Raw genomic sequence first — 17371 nt, forward strand, 5'->3', positions numbered from 1 at the left:
GATCTGTATTTGTCAAATAAATAAAATCTTTAAAAGTAAATAAATAAATCTACTTTCCCTGAGAAGAGGACTTAATTCCAATCAGCAAACTTCTATAAATGAACTTATCATACAGTTTTGTTTTGTTTTAAAGATTTTTAAATTTTTGTTATTTGATAGACAGAGATCACAAGTAAGCAGACAGGCAGGCAGAGAGACAGAGGAGGAAGCAGGCTCCCTGCAAAGCAGGGAGCCTGATGCGGGGCTCGATTCCAGAACCCTGGGATCATGACCCGAGCTGAAGGCAGAGACTTTAACCCACTGAGCCACCTAGTCATCCCCATACAGTTTTTCAGTGGTTTTAACTAGTGGGAAGATTAGGAAAGACACCAGGAACCTGAGAGAGTAAAGGCGTCATAGAGGAGACCAGACATACAGAAGACAAACTTTTCTATTTCAGTTTTATGTAGGGCTGAAATTCAGAATAATCCAGGCAAATCATACTAAGCCTATATGATAAAGCAAATTTATATTAAAATCACACTTTTAAGACTGAGTAAGAACAAAGTCAATGAACATGTAGTGATTAGAAAATTTCCTCAGCAGTGGAGGAGGTAGGCAAAGCCATAAATGTCTCTCTGAAAAAGAGCTAATGTACAACTTTCATAATGTGATAAGAAATAGAACATGAGCCAAAAACTGCTTTTCCCATACCTTGTGCCAAGCATCCAATATCCATCTTACCATCACGGCCCTTTACTTTGGTCTAGGGCAGTGATTCTCTTTAATATATAACAAAATCACCCAGGGACTTTATTAGAAAACCCAGACCTCTATGTTCAAACCCTAAGAGATTTAGGGGACCCAGGACTTCTTTTATTTTAATTTTTTATTACAAAAATGTTTAAGATCATAAGGAACTAGAAAGAATGGTATGAGTCTTCAGATCCCAATCACTCAGCTTGAAAAATTACCAACACATGGCCAATCTCCTCTTCCCCACCCCTCTTGTGGATTTCATCCATTAATACTTCATCACATAGTTCTAAAAGATAAGAATTTTTTTTTGCAATCAGTAAAATCCAGAATGTGGCAAACTCTACAGGACAGACCACCAAATCCCTTCAACAAATAAATTGAATACACAAAAATGTAAAGAAGGATGTCTTGAACTTGCTTGGATATCTTGTATTTAACAGCTTCCTGAGGTATAAAGGCCATACAGTAGGCTGCGCTTTATTTATTTATTTATTTACTTACTTATTTCCAATAGAGTTAATATAGTGTTATATTAGTTTCAGGTATACAACAAGGTGATTTAAAAACTCCATCCGGGGCGCCTGGGTGGCTCAGTGGGTTAAAGCCTCTGCCTTCGGCTCAGGTCATGGTCCCAGGGTCCTGGGATCGAGTCCCATGTCAGGCTCTCTGTTTCTCAGAGAGCCTGATTTCTCCTCTCTCTCTGCCTGCCTCTGCCTACTTGTGATCTCTGTCTGTCGAATAAATAAATAAAACCTTTTAAAAAACATTATTTCTTGGTTTGCCTCTCTCCCATGTTTTCCCTTTTTTTTCTCATTTTTTTCTTTGTTTAATTGTTATGTTTCTTAAATGCCACATATGAGTGAAATCATATGGCATTTGTCTTTTTCTGACTTATTTCATGTAGCGTAATACTCTAGCTCCTTCCATGTCATTGCATAATGGCAATATTTTATTCTTTTTTATGGCTGAGTAATATTCCTGTGTGTGTGTGTGTGTGTGTGCGCGCGCACGTGCATACCACATCTTTTTTATCCATTCATCAGTCAATGGACAATTGGGCTCTCTCCATAGTTTGGCTATTGTTGATAATGCTGCTGTAAACATCAGGGTGCATATACCCCTTTCGAATCTGCATTTTTGTATCTTTCGGATAAATACCTAGTAGCACAATTGCTGGATGGTAGGGTAGTTCTAGTTTAACTTTTTGAGGAAACTCCATCCTCTTTTCCAGAGTGGTTGCACTGGTTTACATTCCCACCAACAGCTCAAGAGGGTTCCCTTTTTTATCAGCATCCTTGCCAGAGAACACAGGTAGTAATGTTTCCTGTGTTGTTGACTTTAACCATTCTGACAGGTGAGAGGTGGTATCTCATCTGGTTTTGATTTGCATTTCCCTGATGATGAGTGATGTTGAACATCTTTTCATGTGTCTGTTGGCCATCTGGATGTCTTCTTTGGAGAAATGTCTGTTCGTGTCTTCTGCCCATTTTTAAATTGGATTATTTGGTTTTTGGGTTTTGAGTTGTATTAGTTCTTTATATATTTTGGGTACCAATCTTTTATCAAATATGTCATTTCTTCATTGTGCAGAAGATTTTTATTTTGATATAGTCCCAAAGCTTATTTTTTTTAAGATTTTATTTATTTATTTGACAGACAAAGATCACAAGTAGGCAGGGAAGCAGGCAGAGAGAGAGGAAGAAGCACCCTCCCTGCTGAGCAGAGAGCCCGATGTGGGGCTCAATATCAGGACCCTGGGATCATGATCTGAGTTGAAGGCAGAGGCTTTAACCCACTGAGCCACCCAGGCGTCCCTCAAAGCCTATTTTTGCTTTTGTTCCTCTTGTCTCCAGAGATATATCTAGAAAAATGTTGCCACGGCTGATGTCAGAGACATTACTACCAGTGTTCTCCTCTAGGATTTTTATGGTTTCAGGTCTCACATTTAGGTCTTTAATCCATGTTGAATTTATTTTGTATATGGTGTGAAAAAGTGAAAAAGATACATTCTTTTGAATGTATCTGACCAGTTTCTGCACATATTTAATGTGTTCAATTTGACAAATTTTGAGGTATGTGTGTACCTATGAAATCATCACTACAGTCAAAATAATGACCAAACCCATTACCCAAAAAAGTTTCCTTGTGCCTCTCTGTAATTTCTCTCTACTACATTCTCTCCCATCCTCATGTAACCACTGATCTGCTGTCACTATAAATTAGTTTGCATTTTCTAGAGTTTTCTATAAATGGAATCATACGCTCTGTATTCTGTTTTGTGTTGCTTCTTTCACCTGGCACATTTATTTCGAGATTCATCCATGCTGTTAAATGCATCAGTAGTCACTGTTTTTTTTTTTTTTTTAGTCTTTCAGTCTCATAGCATGTTCCCCATCCCTACTGGGCTTCAGCATGTACTTGGTGTCATCTTCCCCTTATGCTCTGTTTGTCTGTTTTCCTTTTTCTAGAACTTGAGAATTTCCCCTATCCTGCTTTCAAGATATTGAAACTGGTCATATATATCTTTTACAATTTTTTAGATTACGATCTAGCAATCTAGATTTGATTACTTTTTTTTAACAATGTAAAAAAGTGGTAATAAAGTTACTCATTTTTAGCAATGTAAAGAAACTATTGAGAAGGAACTCTGTGTTTTAACAATGGAAAGTATACGGTCAAAGAGGGAGACTGCCTCTGTGTTGATGTTGTGTCAGCCCTTTTAATGGAGTTCTTGTTCCCTGGTGCATTCCCCACACCAGGCACACAGACAGAGCTTTGGCAGTGACCCACGTTCCCTTGTAGTACTTGCCACAGGCCTAGAATTTAGATTTTGGTCATATCAGAAATTTTCCTTAAATACATATGTTTTGCAGAAAAGCAACTTCAAAAGTTACAAATAACTTTCATGGTAAAGGGAGGAAAATTACCACTTTCCTCTTCTGAGTCAAGGGAAATCCACACCCTAGCCACCACCTCCCATCCTCCCCCCAAGACATTTTTCAGTCCCTTTTCCCTTTGCCACATACAAAATAAGCTGCAAATTAAAAAAAAAAAAAAAAGTTTATGTCTAAGTTCTATCACAGTTTACCTAACCTAAAAATAAAGATTTTTTAAAAGATTTTATTTATTTATTTGACAGAGAGAGATCACCAGAAGGCAGAGAAGCAGGCAGAGAGAGAGGAGGAGGCAGGCTCCCCACTGAGCAGAGAGCCTGATGGGGGGCTCCATCCCAGGACCCTGGGATCATGACCTCAGCCGAAGGCAGAGGCTTTAACCCACTGAGCCACCCAGGTGCCTCAAAAATAAAGAATAATTAAATGAAAAACACTGTTGCTGTAGAACAACAGTTCTATTGGAAGATCCCTAACTGTTCCCTAATTTCAGAAAGATTCTTACTACTCTTTAATTCTCTAATGACAATAACAATTTGTTGTGGAAGATCAGCAGTTTCAAATGTTTATGCCTGTATACATGAATGCTAATAATTTCAAACTCTATACCAAAATCCAGGTTTTTGGATCATTTTTAATAAAGTGTGCTCTTGGGGTGCCTGGGTGGCTCAGAGGGTTGAGCCTCTGCCTTCAGCTCAGGTCATGATCTCAGGGTCTTGGGATAGAGCCCCGCATTGGGCTCTCTGCTCAGTGGGGAACCTGCTTCCCTTCCTCTCTCTCCCTCTGCCTGCCTCTCTGCCTACTTGTGATCTTTGTCTGTCAAATAAATAAATAAAATCTTTTTAAAAATAAATAAATAAATTGGGGCGCCTGGGTGGCTCAGTGGGTTAAAGCCGCTGCCTTCGGCTCAGGTCATGATCCCAGAGTCCTGGGATCGAGCCCCACATCCGGCTCTCTGCTCGGCAGGGAGCCTGCTTCCTCCTCTCTCTATGCCTGCCTCTCTGCCTACCTGTGATCTCTGCCTGTCGAGTAAATAAATAAAATCTTTAAATAAATAAATAAATAAATAAATAAAGTGTGCCCTGTGAGTTCATAAAGTAGATGGTTTGTTAATGGATGTCCACTGTGTTATTTTTTTATGCTTTTTGGTATAGTTTAAATTGCATAATAATTTTAATTTAATTCCATTATCACTTTCTGCCTTACTTTGGATACATAACTTTTGATCTCTTTTATGAAATTATCTTTCTCTTCTATAACTCCATAACACCTGGTACATACTTTCTTACAGCATCTATAAGACTTTGATGCATTTAAAAATATTCATGATTACCTTCACCAGATTTTAAATCTTTGAAAACAAAAATCATGTCTTTTTCTTCCCCTAATACCTATTCAGTAAATGTTTATTGTATGAGTAATAGCATGAATGAACACATTCACAAATTTGTTTTAGAAATTTCCGAGATGTGGGGCGCCTGGGTGACTCAGTGGGTTAAGCTGCTGCCTTCGGCTCAGGTCATGATCCCAGGGTCCTGGGATCGAGCCCCATATCCGGCTCTCTGCTCACAGGGAGCCTGCTTCCTCCTCTCTCTCTGCCTGCTTCTCTGCCTACTTGTGATCTCTGTCCGTCAAATAAATAAATAAAATCTTAAAAAAAAAAAAAGAAATTTCTGAGATGCTTGTCTTCTCAATGAAACAGAGAGCTTAAATAATATAATAAGTTACTGAGTTTCCTACTAATAGATCGTAGTCTTTCCTTGGTTCCAAGTGACAAAAATGTTCTCTTCACAGAAAAAGCAAGCATTTAAAGAAAATCTTAGCTATAGTACCAGTAAGGATCTTTATCAGTAATTCTAATTTGCTAGTAATCAGTAATCAAGGTTTGACCTAACCATTTTATTAGAAGAAATATATTTAAGTCTCTAAGCCAGTGACTCCTGGTGGCTTGCTGCAACATCCATTTTCTCTTTCCACCTTAGTAACAAAACCCCAAACTTATTTAAAATTAGAATGTGCATAGTTAAAAGACTATAATTCCTGATCTCCATTGTAGCCATGTATTCTGACAAAGAGAAGGAACTGAGACATTTCTTTCAAAGAGAAGGAATGGGCTCTTCTCCTTTCTTCCTTCCTGCTGCCTGGACCATAGATATGATGGTTGAATCTAGCAGCCATCTTGAACCAGAGTACAGGAGTGCACCGTGGGAATGGTGAAGTGATGAACTGGGAGGATTTAGGTCCCTTATGACTTTGTGGAAGTTCCAACCTACGTGAAATGTCAACTTCCAAACTTCTTTTGTAGAGAATGAATCCTTATATATGTAATGCATTATTATTATTATTGGTTTTACTCACCATAACTGGATCTAATTCTAACTAGTGCTGTTACCCCTAAGCCTTATTTTGAATTCATACTCCTTAATTGATACCCATGATTTTAGAATAGAGAATTAAAATAGTTTCATAATGGGATGTCTGGGTGGCTCCGTGGGTGAAGTGTCCAACTCTTGATTTCAGCTTAGGTCAGGACCTCAGGGTTGTTAGATCCAGATTAAGCCCTACATCAGGCTCCTTACTGAGCATGGAGACTACTTGAGATTCTCTCTCCTTCTCCCTCTGCCCCTCCCCCAACATTATGCTCATGCTCTTTCTCTCTCTCTCTCACTCAAATAAATAAATAGTCTCATGATAATGTTATTCCTTTAAAATTGATATTGTTTATTAGAATCTATCATATCTAGAAGGCTAGCTGTTACAGAAAGTTTGGATAAGATTTTTGGTAACTATTCATCTTAAAAACCATGGCTAAAAGATAATTTTTTTTTAAAGTAATCTCTAAACCCAATGTGAGGCTCAAACTTACAACCTGAGATCGACAGTCTCATGCTGTACCAAAAGAGTGAGCCAGGCACCCCAAAACGTGTATTTTTTTTTCAAGATTCATTTATTTATTTATTTGATAGAGTTCACGAGTAGGCAGAGAGGCAGGCAGAGAGAGAGAAGGGGAAGCAGACTCCCCGTCGAGCAGAGATCCCGACGCAGGGCTCAATCCCAGGACCCCGAGACCATGACCCGAGCTGAAGGCAGAGGTTTAACCCACTGAGTCACTCAGGCGCCCCAAACATGTATTTTAAATACATTTTGGTTTGTTAATATTCTCACTGGAACTACACTGCATTTTTTTCCTGGTTTAGGAGGACTGGATTTTTTCATCCAGATTTTACATTTCTTTCTTCCATAGAGCTGTTTTCTACATTCATTTTATTTCAGGATTCTACTGTAGTGACTGGTGAATGAAACCAATGCTGAAATTACACAATTTTTATTTTATAAATTTGGGCTTGCAATGTGCATTTCCTCCTAAGATTTGTACCTGCAAGTTCTGAGAGGCTTCCACTAACCATACAATGGAAAATCTGTGTATTTGTTACATTGCGTTAATGTGACTTATGAGATATAGTCAAAACATAACTGTTCTCTTGGCATGAATTCAGAGGGTGAGTTTTTCCCCCTGTGACCAAGATGAAAATTCCAGCAAGTCTTATGACTTTTCTGCTCCCTTATCTTACAATCACTTTAAATCACAAAATTCAACCTCAATTTGACATTTAGAAAGGAAAGTTAAAGAAAAGGGATGTGGTCAGCTGTTTTCTGTCTTTTCTTCTTATTTTCTTTCCTATTCAGTAGTGCTACGATGGAACCCCTGGATTACAGTTCAGAGAGGCACTTCGGATAAGGGAGCAAAAAGGTCTTACTTGGTCGGTACTACAGTGAGATGACCTTGTACTTGCTGGGACTGGCAGATGTTTAAAACTGATTTTTTGTCTTGTTCCTCACAGACTCGTGCTTGGTCAATCAAGCGCTAACTCCTCCAACAACATCGGACACAGGACATATATTCTATTCCTCTTGGGGCTACTCCTCCTTTGGCTGCAGATTTTTTTGGATATCCACACCGTGCAATTCTTTCTGGGAGAGCCCCATTGACCTATCAGGCAGTTCTCTTAGGTAGAAGTCAGAAAGATCTCTGGACTGGTTCTTTCTCCCCTGTGTGGCCCACATCAGGTCTGTGGGAAGCTTCATGCATCATTTGTCCTGACAAATTCTGAGAGAGCTTACTGGTCCTAATGCAATTGGGCATATCTTCTCCAATAAAAAAGAGCCTGACCAGCCATCACTTTCTGGTCCTCTGGATTTTCTGGGAAGTCAGATTATCAGTCCTTTATAACCCATCTTTGTGACCAAAGTTTTCTGAGTAATCCTATAGGAATCCCTACTACTACACCAGTAGTAAAAGGACCAGCATCCTCCCCTCCTCTACCTTAGTTAGAAGGGCACAGGATGCACAACATTGTTTTATCTAAAGAATACCGCTTCACAACTGCAGTCTCACTTTCCACAGCCTGACTCTTGTGGTTCTTAAGAACTATCTAACCAGTGGAAATTTGTTTTGAAATTTCTGCTGGGCGGTCTGGTACCTCACTCTGAAAAACCATACCTGTTGCCTTGGACTGCTTCTTTCAAAATTTTCTATGCAACTTCCTTGTTACATTGTTATAGATTCAGGATGCAAATAGCCAGACTTTTCAAAGACATGTTTAACTAAGAGAGAATTAGTGGTTTTCCAATAAATTATGCTTTAAAAATTAAATCCTTTAGTAGAATAACAGGAATACAAAATGATTTTTTAAAATAAGCACAAAGTGGTCACTTATATGCAAAGTAAAAATTGGTATTTTTCTCTCTAAGCAGTAACTTTTACCAATAGCTAATTTGAATTACTACATCCTCTTCCCCACTCCACCATGAATACTTTCAGACCTAGGAAACCCTCCTTTAACAAACCCTGAATTCCTCATCTCAGAGTAAAAAACTCTTGGAATATGTATTTGGCTGCCTTCTTTATAATCAAACACATCTTTGAAAATCAAAAGACCTTCTAGATATATGTGTAATGTTGTTTCAGTTTGTGGAATAATCCCAATGACTGACTATACTACATAGCTTGTTACTGAATTACATTTCTACGTATTTTAATTTTCTCTTATCCAAAAACTTTCCTTCCACGTGGATAAACAGAAAGAAGAAAAGGAAAAGTATAGACACATGACAGATTTGTGCCTCTGACATGAGTCCCTTATTACTTTTTTCTCTAATCAGTGTAATATATAACCTTTACTTACCCTCAAAACTCTGCCTTTTGAGAAATATTACTTCAAAGCCTTCCTCTTCCTTCTTGGCAAAGCTTTCTGTATCATCTTCATTTGGTCATTTTAATAGTAAACATTCCCATTCATTCTGAACAAATATTCATTAGATACTTCTTTTTTTTAAAGATTTTATTTATTTATTAGACACAGAGAGAGATCACAAGTAGGCAGAGAGAGAGAGAGAGGAGGAAGCAGACTCCTAGCAGAGCAGAGAGCCCAATGTGGGGCTCAATCCCAGGACCCTGAGATCATGACCCTAGCCAAAGGCAAAGACTTAACCCACTGAGCCACCCAGCTGCCCCTCATTTAAGTACTTCTTAGGTAGGATGCACTGTTCTCAGTGCTGAGATATGGCAATAAATAGGAGAGGAAAAGTCCAGGATAACTTACAGATACCTGTAGAAAACACCAGCAGTTAAAAAATAAATAAACAGGGGCACCTGGGTGGCTCAGTCGGTTAAGTATTTGCCTTCCGCTCAGGTCATGATTTTGAGGTCCTGGGATTGAACAGGGAGTGTGCTTCTCCCTCTCCCTCTGCCTCAATGCCCCTGCCCATGCTCTATCTCTGCCTCTGTTTCTCCCTCAAATAAATAAATAAAATGTTTTAAAAAATAAATAAACAGACATAATATAATGCCAGGTGTTGATAAATGCAATGAAGAAAAATAAAACCATGTTGTATGCAGGGCCAGTTGTGCAATGGATAACAGGTCTGACTACGAAAAATAAAACCATGTTGAATCACTGTATTGTACACCTGAAACTGATACAACACTGTATGTTAACTAACTGCAATCAGAATAAAAACTTTAAAAATTTTTAAAAATTTTATTAAATTGGGGCGCCTGGGTGGCTCAGTGAGTTAAGCCTCTGCCTTTGGCTTGGGCCATGATCTCAGGGTCCTGGGATCCAGCCCCGCATCGGACTCTCTGCTTGGCGGGGAACCTGCTTCCCCCCTCTCTCTCTGCCTGCCTCTCTGCCTACTTGTGATCTCTGTCTGTCAGATAAATAAATAAAATCTTAAAATTTTTTAAAAAATTTTTTAAAAAATAAATATTTTATTAAATAAAACACTGTAAAGGGGAGCACCTGGATGGCTCAGTGGGTTAAGCCTCTGCCTTTGGCTCAGGTCATGATCCCAGGGTCCTGGGATAGAGCCCCGCATCAGGCTCTCTGCTCAGCAGGGAGCCTGCTTCCCTCTCTCCTTCTGCCTGCTACTCTGCCTACTTGTGATCTCTGTCAAATAAATAAATAAAAATCTTAAAAAAAAAAAAAACACTGTAAAGGAATAGGAAGTGCCATTTTAGATAAGGCAGTCAGGAAAAGCCTCTGTAAAGAAATGTTAGAAAATCTATGATGTGCAATCAGTTGATACAAATGGAACGAGGTGGCAGAGTCCTTGGTGTGCTCTAAGAACAGCACAGAAGCCAATATGATTGGGGCCAATGATTGAAGGAAAAGTGGAGGAGATGAGATTGGGGGAGTGGGAAGAGCTAGTTCGTGGCCAAGATGATAGAAGGCCTTTGTAGAACATGGCCCATCTTCAGAGTGTACAAGTTAGATTTCATTCCATGTTGACGGAAAGCCATTTTAAGTAGAGGAGTGACAAGATTTGTTCTATGCTTTGAAAAGATCAGTCTGCTATAGAGTCGAGAACTGAGTATGGAGGAACAAGGGCAGAAACATAGAGACCATTTTAAAAAAACCAGCTTAGAAGACCAAGTAAAATGTGATGGTAGCTTGAAATAGAGGTGTATTGAGAGAGGTGGGAAGATGTGTATATTGTGATAGAACCAATAGGATTTAGTGACGACCTGAGAGTTAAAAAGGAGTCAGAGTTAATTTTAAGAGCTTGACTCAAGCAATTAGGTAAATGGTGGAAACATTGGGGAAGGGACAAATGGAGTTGGAGGACTATACTAAATATAAATAATCTAAATCTATAATCTATAATAATCTAATATATAATCTAAAGTTCAAGTTTACATTTGAAGTTTCAAAACTATTAGCCATCCAAGTGAAAATTTTGACCTTAAAATTAGATATGTGGTCTTGGATATAAGCTAGAGAGAAATGAGTCTTAAAGTCTCATCAACCTATAGTTTTCCTTTAAAAAAAAAAAAAAGGGGGCGCCTGGGTGGCTCAGTGGGTTAAGCCGCTGCCTTCGGCTCAGGTCATGATCTCAGGGTCCTGGGATCGAGTCCCGCATCGGGCTCTCTGCTCAGCAGGGAGCCTGCTTCCCTCCCTCTCTCTCTCTCTCTGCCTGCCTCTCCATCTACTTGTGATTTCTCTCTGTCAAATAAATAAATAAAATCTTTAAAAAAAAAAAAAGGATGGGGCGCCTGGTTGGCTCAGTGGGTTAAGCCTCTGCCTTCGGCTCAGGTCTTAGTCCCAGGGTCCTGGAATTGAGCCCGGTGTCAGGCTCTCTGTTCAGCGGGGAGCCTGCTTCCTTTCCTCTGCCTCTGCCTGCCTCTCTGCCTACTTGTGATCTCTGTCTGTCAAATAAATAAATAAAATCTTTTTCTTTTTTTTTAAAAGGAAAGAAAAGAAGAGAAGAGAAAAACGATCTCGAACTTAAAGGAAAGTTGCAAGTACAGTGTAAACAACTTCTTTCCTTAGTGGCTCAAGTTTCCTTGAGTCAATGTTGACTCAATGACCCACTGAGAATGCTACTCTGTAACCCATCACTTCCTAATACTTTAGTGTGTTCTTCCTGCTTAACCACAATAAAATCATTGAAATCCAGAAATTAAGGCTGCCATATCACCAACATCTAATGTTATTGACCTTATATCAAAAGGATTCAGGGGCACTTGTGTGGTGAAGTCAGTTAAGTGCTGACTCCTGGTTTTGGCTCAGGTCATGATCTCAGGATCATAAGATCAAGCCCCGCATCTGTCTCTGTGTGCAGTGTTGAATCTGCTTAAGATTCTCTCTCTTTCTCTCTCTCTCTCGATCTTTCTTTTTGCCTCTCCTGCTCATACTCTTTCTCTCTCTCTAAAATAAATAAATCTTTGGGTCACCAGGGTGGCTCAGTGGGTCAAAGCCTCTGCCTTCGACTCAGGTCATGATCCCAGGGTCCTGGGATCGAGCCCCACATCGGGCTCTATGCTCGGCAGGGAGCCTGCTTCCCTTCCCCCCCTCTCTCTCTGCCTGCATCTCTGCCTGCTTGTGATCTCTGTCTGTCAAATAAATAAATAAAATCTTTTAAAAATATATAAATAAACAAACAAACCTTTTTTTAAAAAAAAGGTTCAGCTCAGAATTATGTTTCTTTAATTTTTCTCATTCTGGAACAGTTTCTTACTCTTTCTTTGATTTTCATGACCTTGCTACTTTTTAAGATTACAGGGAAGGGAAAGGAACTGAAAGAAAGAAAAGGAAAAGAGTATATGTATATGGCTTACAAAACCATGAAACTGGCTGAGATCTCCCAGGGAATAAGGACTAATAAAGAAGAACTGAGACTTGGGGAACCCCAACTTTGACATTCACTTGTCCAAAAAATGAGGAGGAACCAACAAAGCAGACTGTGAAGAAGGAGCCAAAGATATAGGGGGAAATCAGGAGAGAGAAGTTTCTTGGAGACAAGCATAGTATGCATTCTGAAAAGATCAACTACACTGAATACTACTAAGAGGTGAAGCATGGTGAAGACTGAGAACTCGGCATTGAATTTAGTGATATGCAAGTTCAATGGTAGACTTGATCAGAGCATTCTCAGTGGAATGATGAGGGCATAAAGCCTTGTTGTGTGAATTCAAGACAAATGATTACAAGGGGACAGCACATTTACAAAATGTTCTTTCCAGTTTTGCCCTAAAAGAGGATTAAAGAAATGGGGGCAGTGTCTAAAGAGGGATAAGAGATCAAGATAGGGGTTCTTTTATTAAATTAGAGATATTAAATGTATTTATTTTCCTTTTTTCCTCTTTTCCTCTTTCTTTCTTTCTTTCTTTCTTAGGCTCCTCACCTGCACGGAGCCCAACACGGGGCTTGAACTCACAACCCTGAGATTAAGACCTGAGCTAAGATCAAGAGTTGGATGCTTAACCAGCTGAGCCACTCAGGCATGCTATTAAATATATTTCTATATATTTATGTTAATGACCCCACAGAATGAGGAAATCTGATATAGGAAAAAGATAGGATAATTTTAGAAGTGAAGTTTTTGAATGGGCGAAAGGGGATAGGACCCAGAGCACAGACAGGAGGGGTTGGATCCAGACAGCAACAGGAACAGTTCAACTTTTATAAAGGGAGGGAAGGTAAAATGCAGGAAGTGGGTAGAATTAGTGGTGAGAAGCTGTGGAAGTTCTCTGCTGACTGCTTCTTTTCCTTCGGTGAAATAAGAAGGAAAGTCGTCAGCTAGGATGGGGAAGAGAGGAAGAGTCTGGAGAGGAATAGCATCATCTGGAAAATGGGTGAGTCAGACAACTAGGGAAATGTAAAGAATGGCTGGACAACACCGAGAACCCTCTTGAAACTTGAGATCACAATTTTATTTTATTTTATTTTTTAAGATTTTATTTATTTGTCAGAGAGAGAGAGGGAGAGAGAGCAAGCACAGGCAGACAGAATGGCAGGCAGAGGCAGAGGGAGAAGCAGGCTCCCTGCTGAGCAAGGAGCCCAATGTGGGACTCGATCCCAGGATGCTGGGATCATGACCTGAGCCGAAGGCAGCTGCTTAACCAACTGAGCCACCCAGGCGTCCCTAGAGATCACAATTTTAAAGTGAGTCCAGCGAGCATAATTTTTTTCTCTCCAGTTGATTAGACTGAGTAGGTGGGAAGTTGCATTATACCAGGAGTTTTGCCAACCAACTACCAGTGGAAAAAAAAGGTGAGAGTGTTGAGGGCATAGGCTGTGAGTGCTCACAGTACGGAAAGAGGTTATAAAATATTATCTAAAAATGTTTAAAATATGGGGCGCCTGGGTGACTCAGTGGGTTAAGCTTCTGCCTTCAGTTCAGATCACGATCTCAGGGCCCTGGGATTGAGCCCCACGTTGGGCTCTCTGCTCAGCAGGGAGCCTGCTTCCCCCTCTCCTCTGCCTGCCTCTCTGCCTACTTGTGATCTCTCTCTCTGTCAAATAAATAAATAAAAATCCTTAAAAATGTTTAAAATACATTTTAATAAAAAATTAAAATATTTTAAAAATAGTTTCACCATAGTAATGTTTGTGTGTATATATATAAAACACATAAATATGGGGTACCTAGGTGGCTCAGTGGGTTAAGCCTCTGCCTTTGGCTCAGGTCATGGTCTTAGGGTTCTAGGATCGAGCCCCGCATCGGGTTCTCTGCTCAATGGGGAGCCTGCTTCCCCCTCTCTCTCTGCCTATCTCTCCGCCTACTTGTGATCTCTCTCTCTCTGTCAAATAAATAAATAAAATTATTTTTAAAAACCACATAAATATATAAATACTATCTTAACTATAATTGCCAATCACATCTGGAGACAATATTGTTCATGGGCACAGGAATTACAAATACTAAATACATTCAGAAATAAATATTATTGTCATCGATATTTTTGCTATACAACTATGGGCTCTATAATAAATGGCTATTGTTCCTTATCTCAGAACTGAATACAGTTTAGGAAATTCTGAGCTAAATTTTCTCTTTGCATCCAGGAAGCAATTAACTTAGGTGAGGTCCACCTCACCTCTGTTCTGTCCTGAGGCACCAATAGTTCAAGTAGCTATTGGTTCAGTAGTTTTATTTTCTCATTCCAAAGACAATGTAACAAACCCAATAGGGAAATCCATTGGTACTGACTATGTGAGAACAATTACATGTATATGATACATGGCTCCACTTCTGATATCCAGATGTGCCTCAGGCCTCAGTCCCTTTCAGAACTGGATGGGTCAAGATCTTTGTATGTTTTCTCAACAATAGGCCAGGGGAGACATGCACAAGAAGAATCCTATAAAGCAGTTTGTGATGAGTGTTATGGGTTGTTACCAAGTGCATGCTACAGTTATACAGACTGATTGTTCATCCCAAGTGGAATGAACAAAGAAGCCCTTAGAGAAGACATTGTGTTTGAACTGGGACTTGAAGGATGGCAGAATTTTGAAAGGGAGAGAACAGAATAAGAAAGCATTCCTGGCAGAAGGCGCAGCATGAGCAAAAAGCATGGGAGGGAAGGAGGAAAAAATGGGTGGAAAGAATAACATGCTTTAGATATCATTGACAGTAAGACCAAAAATCCACTTGATAAACTTTAGATAAAGCAGGATCTATTAAAAAAAAATTCTCACAGATTCAAGAAGGAGCAGCAAGTTTATCTGAGCCCACTAAGGTATGGAACCAGGAACTGCAAAGTTGAAAACCAAGGTTAATCTTTCCTTCATTTCTGTCTCTTATTGCCTGCTTCTTTTCTCTCTTTCTCTCCCTGGTATGTCAGTTTGGGGCCTCCAAAAAATAATCACCAAGATATGCACGTAAGAAAAAAACAACACCCTACCCACTAGTTCCCAACAACTTATCATAGTCTCTATGATCCATTTCCAGTTTCCTGGAATGGAGAATTAGAATGACACCATTTGGGTCAAACATCTACAAAACCATTGCTAGGAAGTATGAAGTATTTGGTACAAACAGGGAAACTAGGACCATTGTCCAGAAGGGGCTGAGGATAATGTCAGTTTGTTAAGAAGGAGGCTAGGCAGAGGGATAGAGGCATCTCTGTTTTCCAAAAATGCTTGAGTTGGAATAAAACATCTGGGTTTGAATCACAAATCTGACATGTATTACTTACTTATCATTTTTTTAGCTAATAGTTCTTCCCTGTATATGTTGCTTCCTCTTAATAATACTTTGCAGGGCAATTATAAGAATTAAGCAATATAGTAAATACAAAAAAACCTTGAAAAATTGTAAAGCCCTATAAAAGAACAAAGGGCAGAAGGATTAAAGAAATAACAAGTAGTCCAGATGCAGTAAATCTGAGTTTTTATTTTAATAGTGGAATGCATGCTGAATTTGAGCAAAGAATGTGGAGTCAGAGAATCTGTTAGGAAGCTGTACAAATAATCAATTTGTAAGGGTGTGGTACCGTTTCATTTCTGGGATGAAAGGCAGTGGTGGTAAAAGCACAATAGTAATAGCAGTAATAAAACTAGGATAAAATAGTATTAGAATTAAGACAGCAATGGAATTAAGTAAGAAAGTGGATATGAAATAATTTTGGAACTTCATGCAGTGTGAGCCATCCCAAGCAAATTTACTCCTCCAGACTCTGGATAAACTTAGGAAAAAGGAAAGAGACTACATTTCATTCAGGAATACTCTTTTGAGGGTGCATGTTTGGCTCCAACAATTGAGCGACCCGCTTTTGGTTTCTGCTCAGGTCATGATCTCAGAGCCCTGAGATCAAGTCCCACGTCAGGCTCTGCACTCAGTGTGGAGTCGGCTTGAGAGATTCTCTCTCTCCCTCTCCCTCCCTGTTTCCCCTTCCCCACTTATGTTCTCTCTCTCAAATAAATAAGTAAATAAAATCTTTTCAAAAGTGGGGAGCACCTGGGTGTCTCAGTTGGTTAAGCATCTACCTCCAGCTCAGGTCATGATCTCAGGGTCCTGTGATCGAGTCCCACATTGGGCTCCCTGTTCCGTGGGGAGTGTGCTTGTCCCTCTGCCTCTCCCACCTGCTTGTGCTCTCTTGCTCTCTCTCTCTCTCACACACAAATAAATAAATAAATAAATAAAATCTATCTATATATATCTTTAGATTTTATTTATTTATTTGACAGATCACAAGTAGGCAGAGAGAGAGGAGGAAGCAGGCTCCCTGCCGAGCAGAGAGCCCGATGTGGGGCTTGATCCCAATACCCTGAGACCATGACATGGGCCAAAGGCAGAGGCTTTAACCCACTGAGCCACCCAGACGCCCCTAAAATCTGTATTTTAATAAAAGTAATACTCTTCTCGAAAGAGAATTAAACTCCTTGCGCAGGAAACTCGTCTGAAGAAAAGAAGATTTAAAAAGTATTAAAATGAGGGACACCTGGGTGGCTCAGTGGGTTAAGGCCTCTGCCTTCGGCTCAGATCGTGATCCCAGGGTCCTGGGATCGAGCCCCGCGTCGGGCTCTCTGCTCGGCGGGGAGCCTGCTTCCTCCTCTCTCTCTGCCTGCCTCTCTGCCTATTTGTGATCTCTGTCTGTCGAATAAATAAATAAATAAAATCTTTAAAAAAAAAAATATTAAAATGAGGGTGCCTGGGTGGCTCAGTGGGTTAAGCCGGTGCCTTCGGCTCAGGTCATGATCTCAGGGTCCTGGGATCGAATCCTACATTGGGCTCTCTCTCAGCAGGGAGCCTGCTTCCCTCTCTCTGCCTGTCTCTCTGTCTACTTGTGATCTCTCTCTGTCAAATAAATAAATAAAATCTTTTAAAAATATGTTAAAATGATACATTTGAATTAACCTCCAGGAACAGAGGACATTTGTTCATGAAAAAAAGCATAAATAGATGGCCAAGTATATTTTTGACTGGTACCAAATGCCTATCTTGTCCCACAAAGT

The sequence above is a fragment of the Neovison vison genome, chromosome 10, assembly GCF_020171115.1.
Source record: "Neovison vison isolate M4711 chromosome 10, ASM_NN_V1, whole genome shotgun sequence".
NCBI lineage: Eukaryota > Metazoa > Chordata > Mammalia > Carnivora > Mustelidae > Neogale > Neogale vison.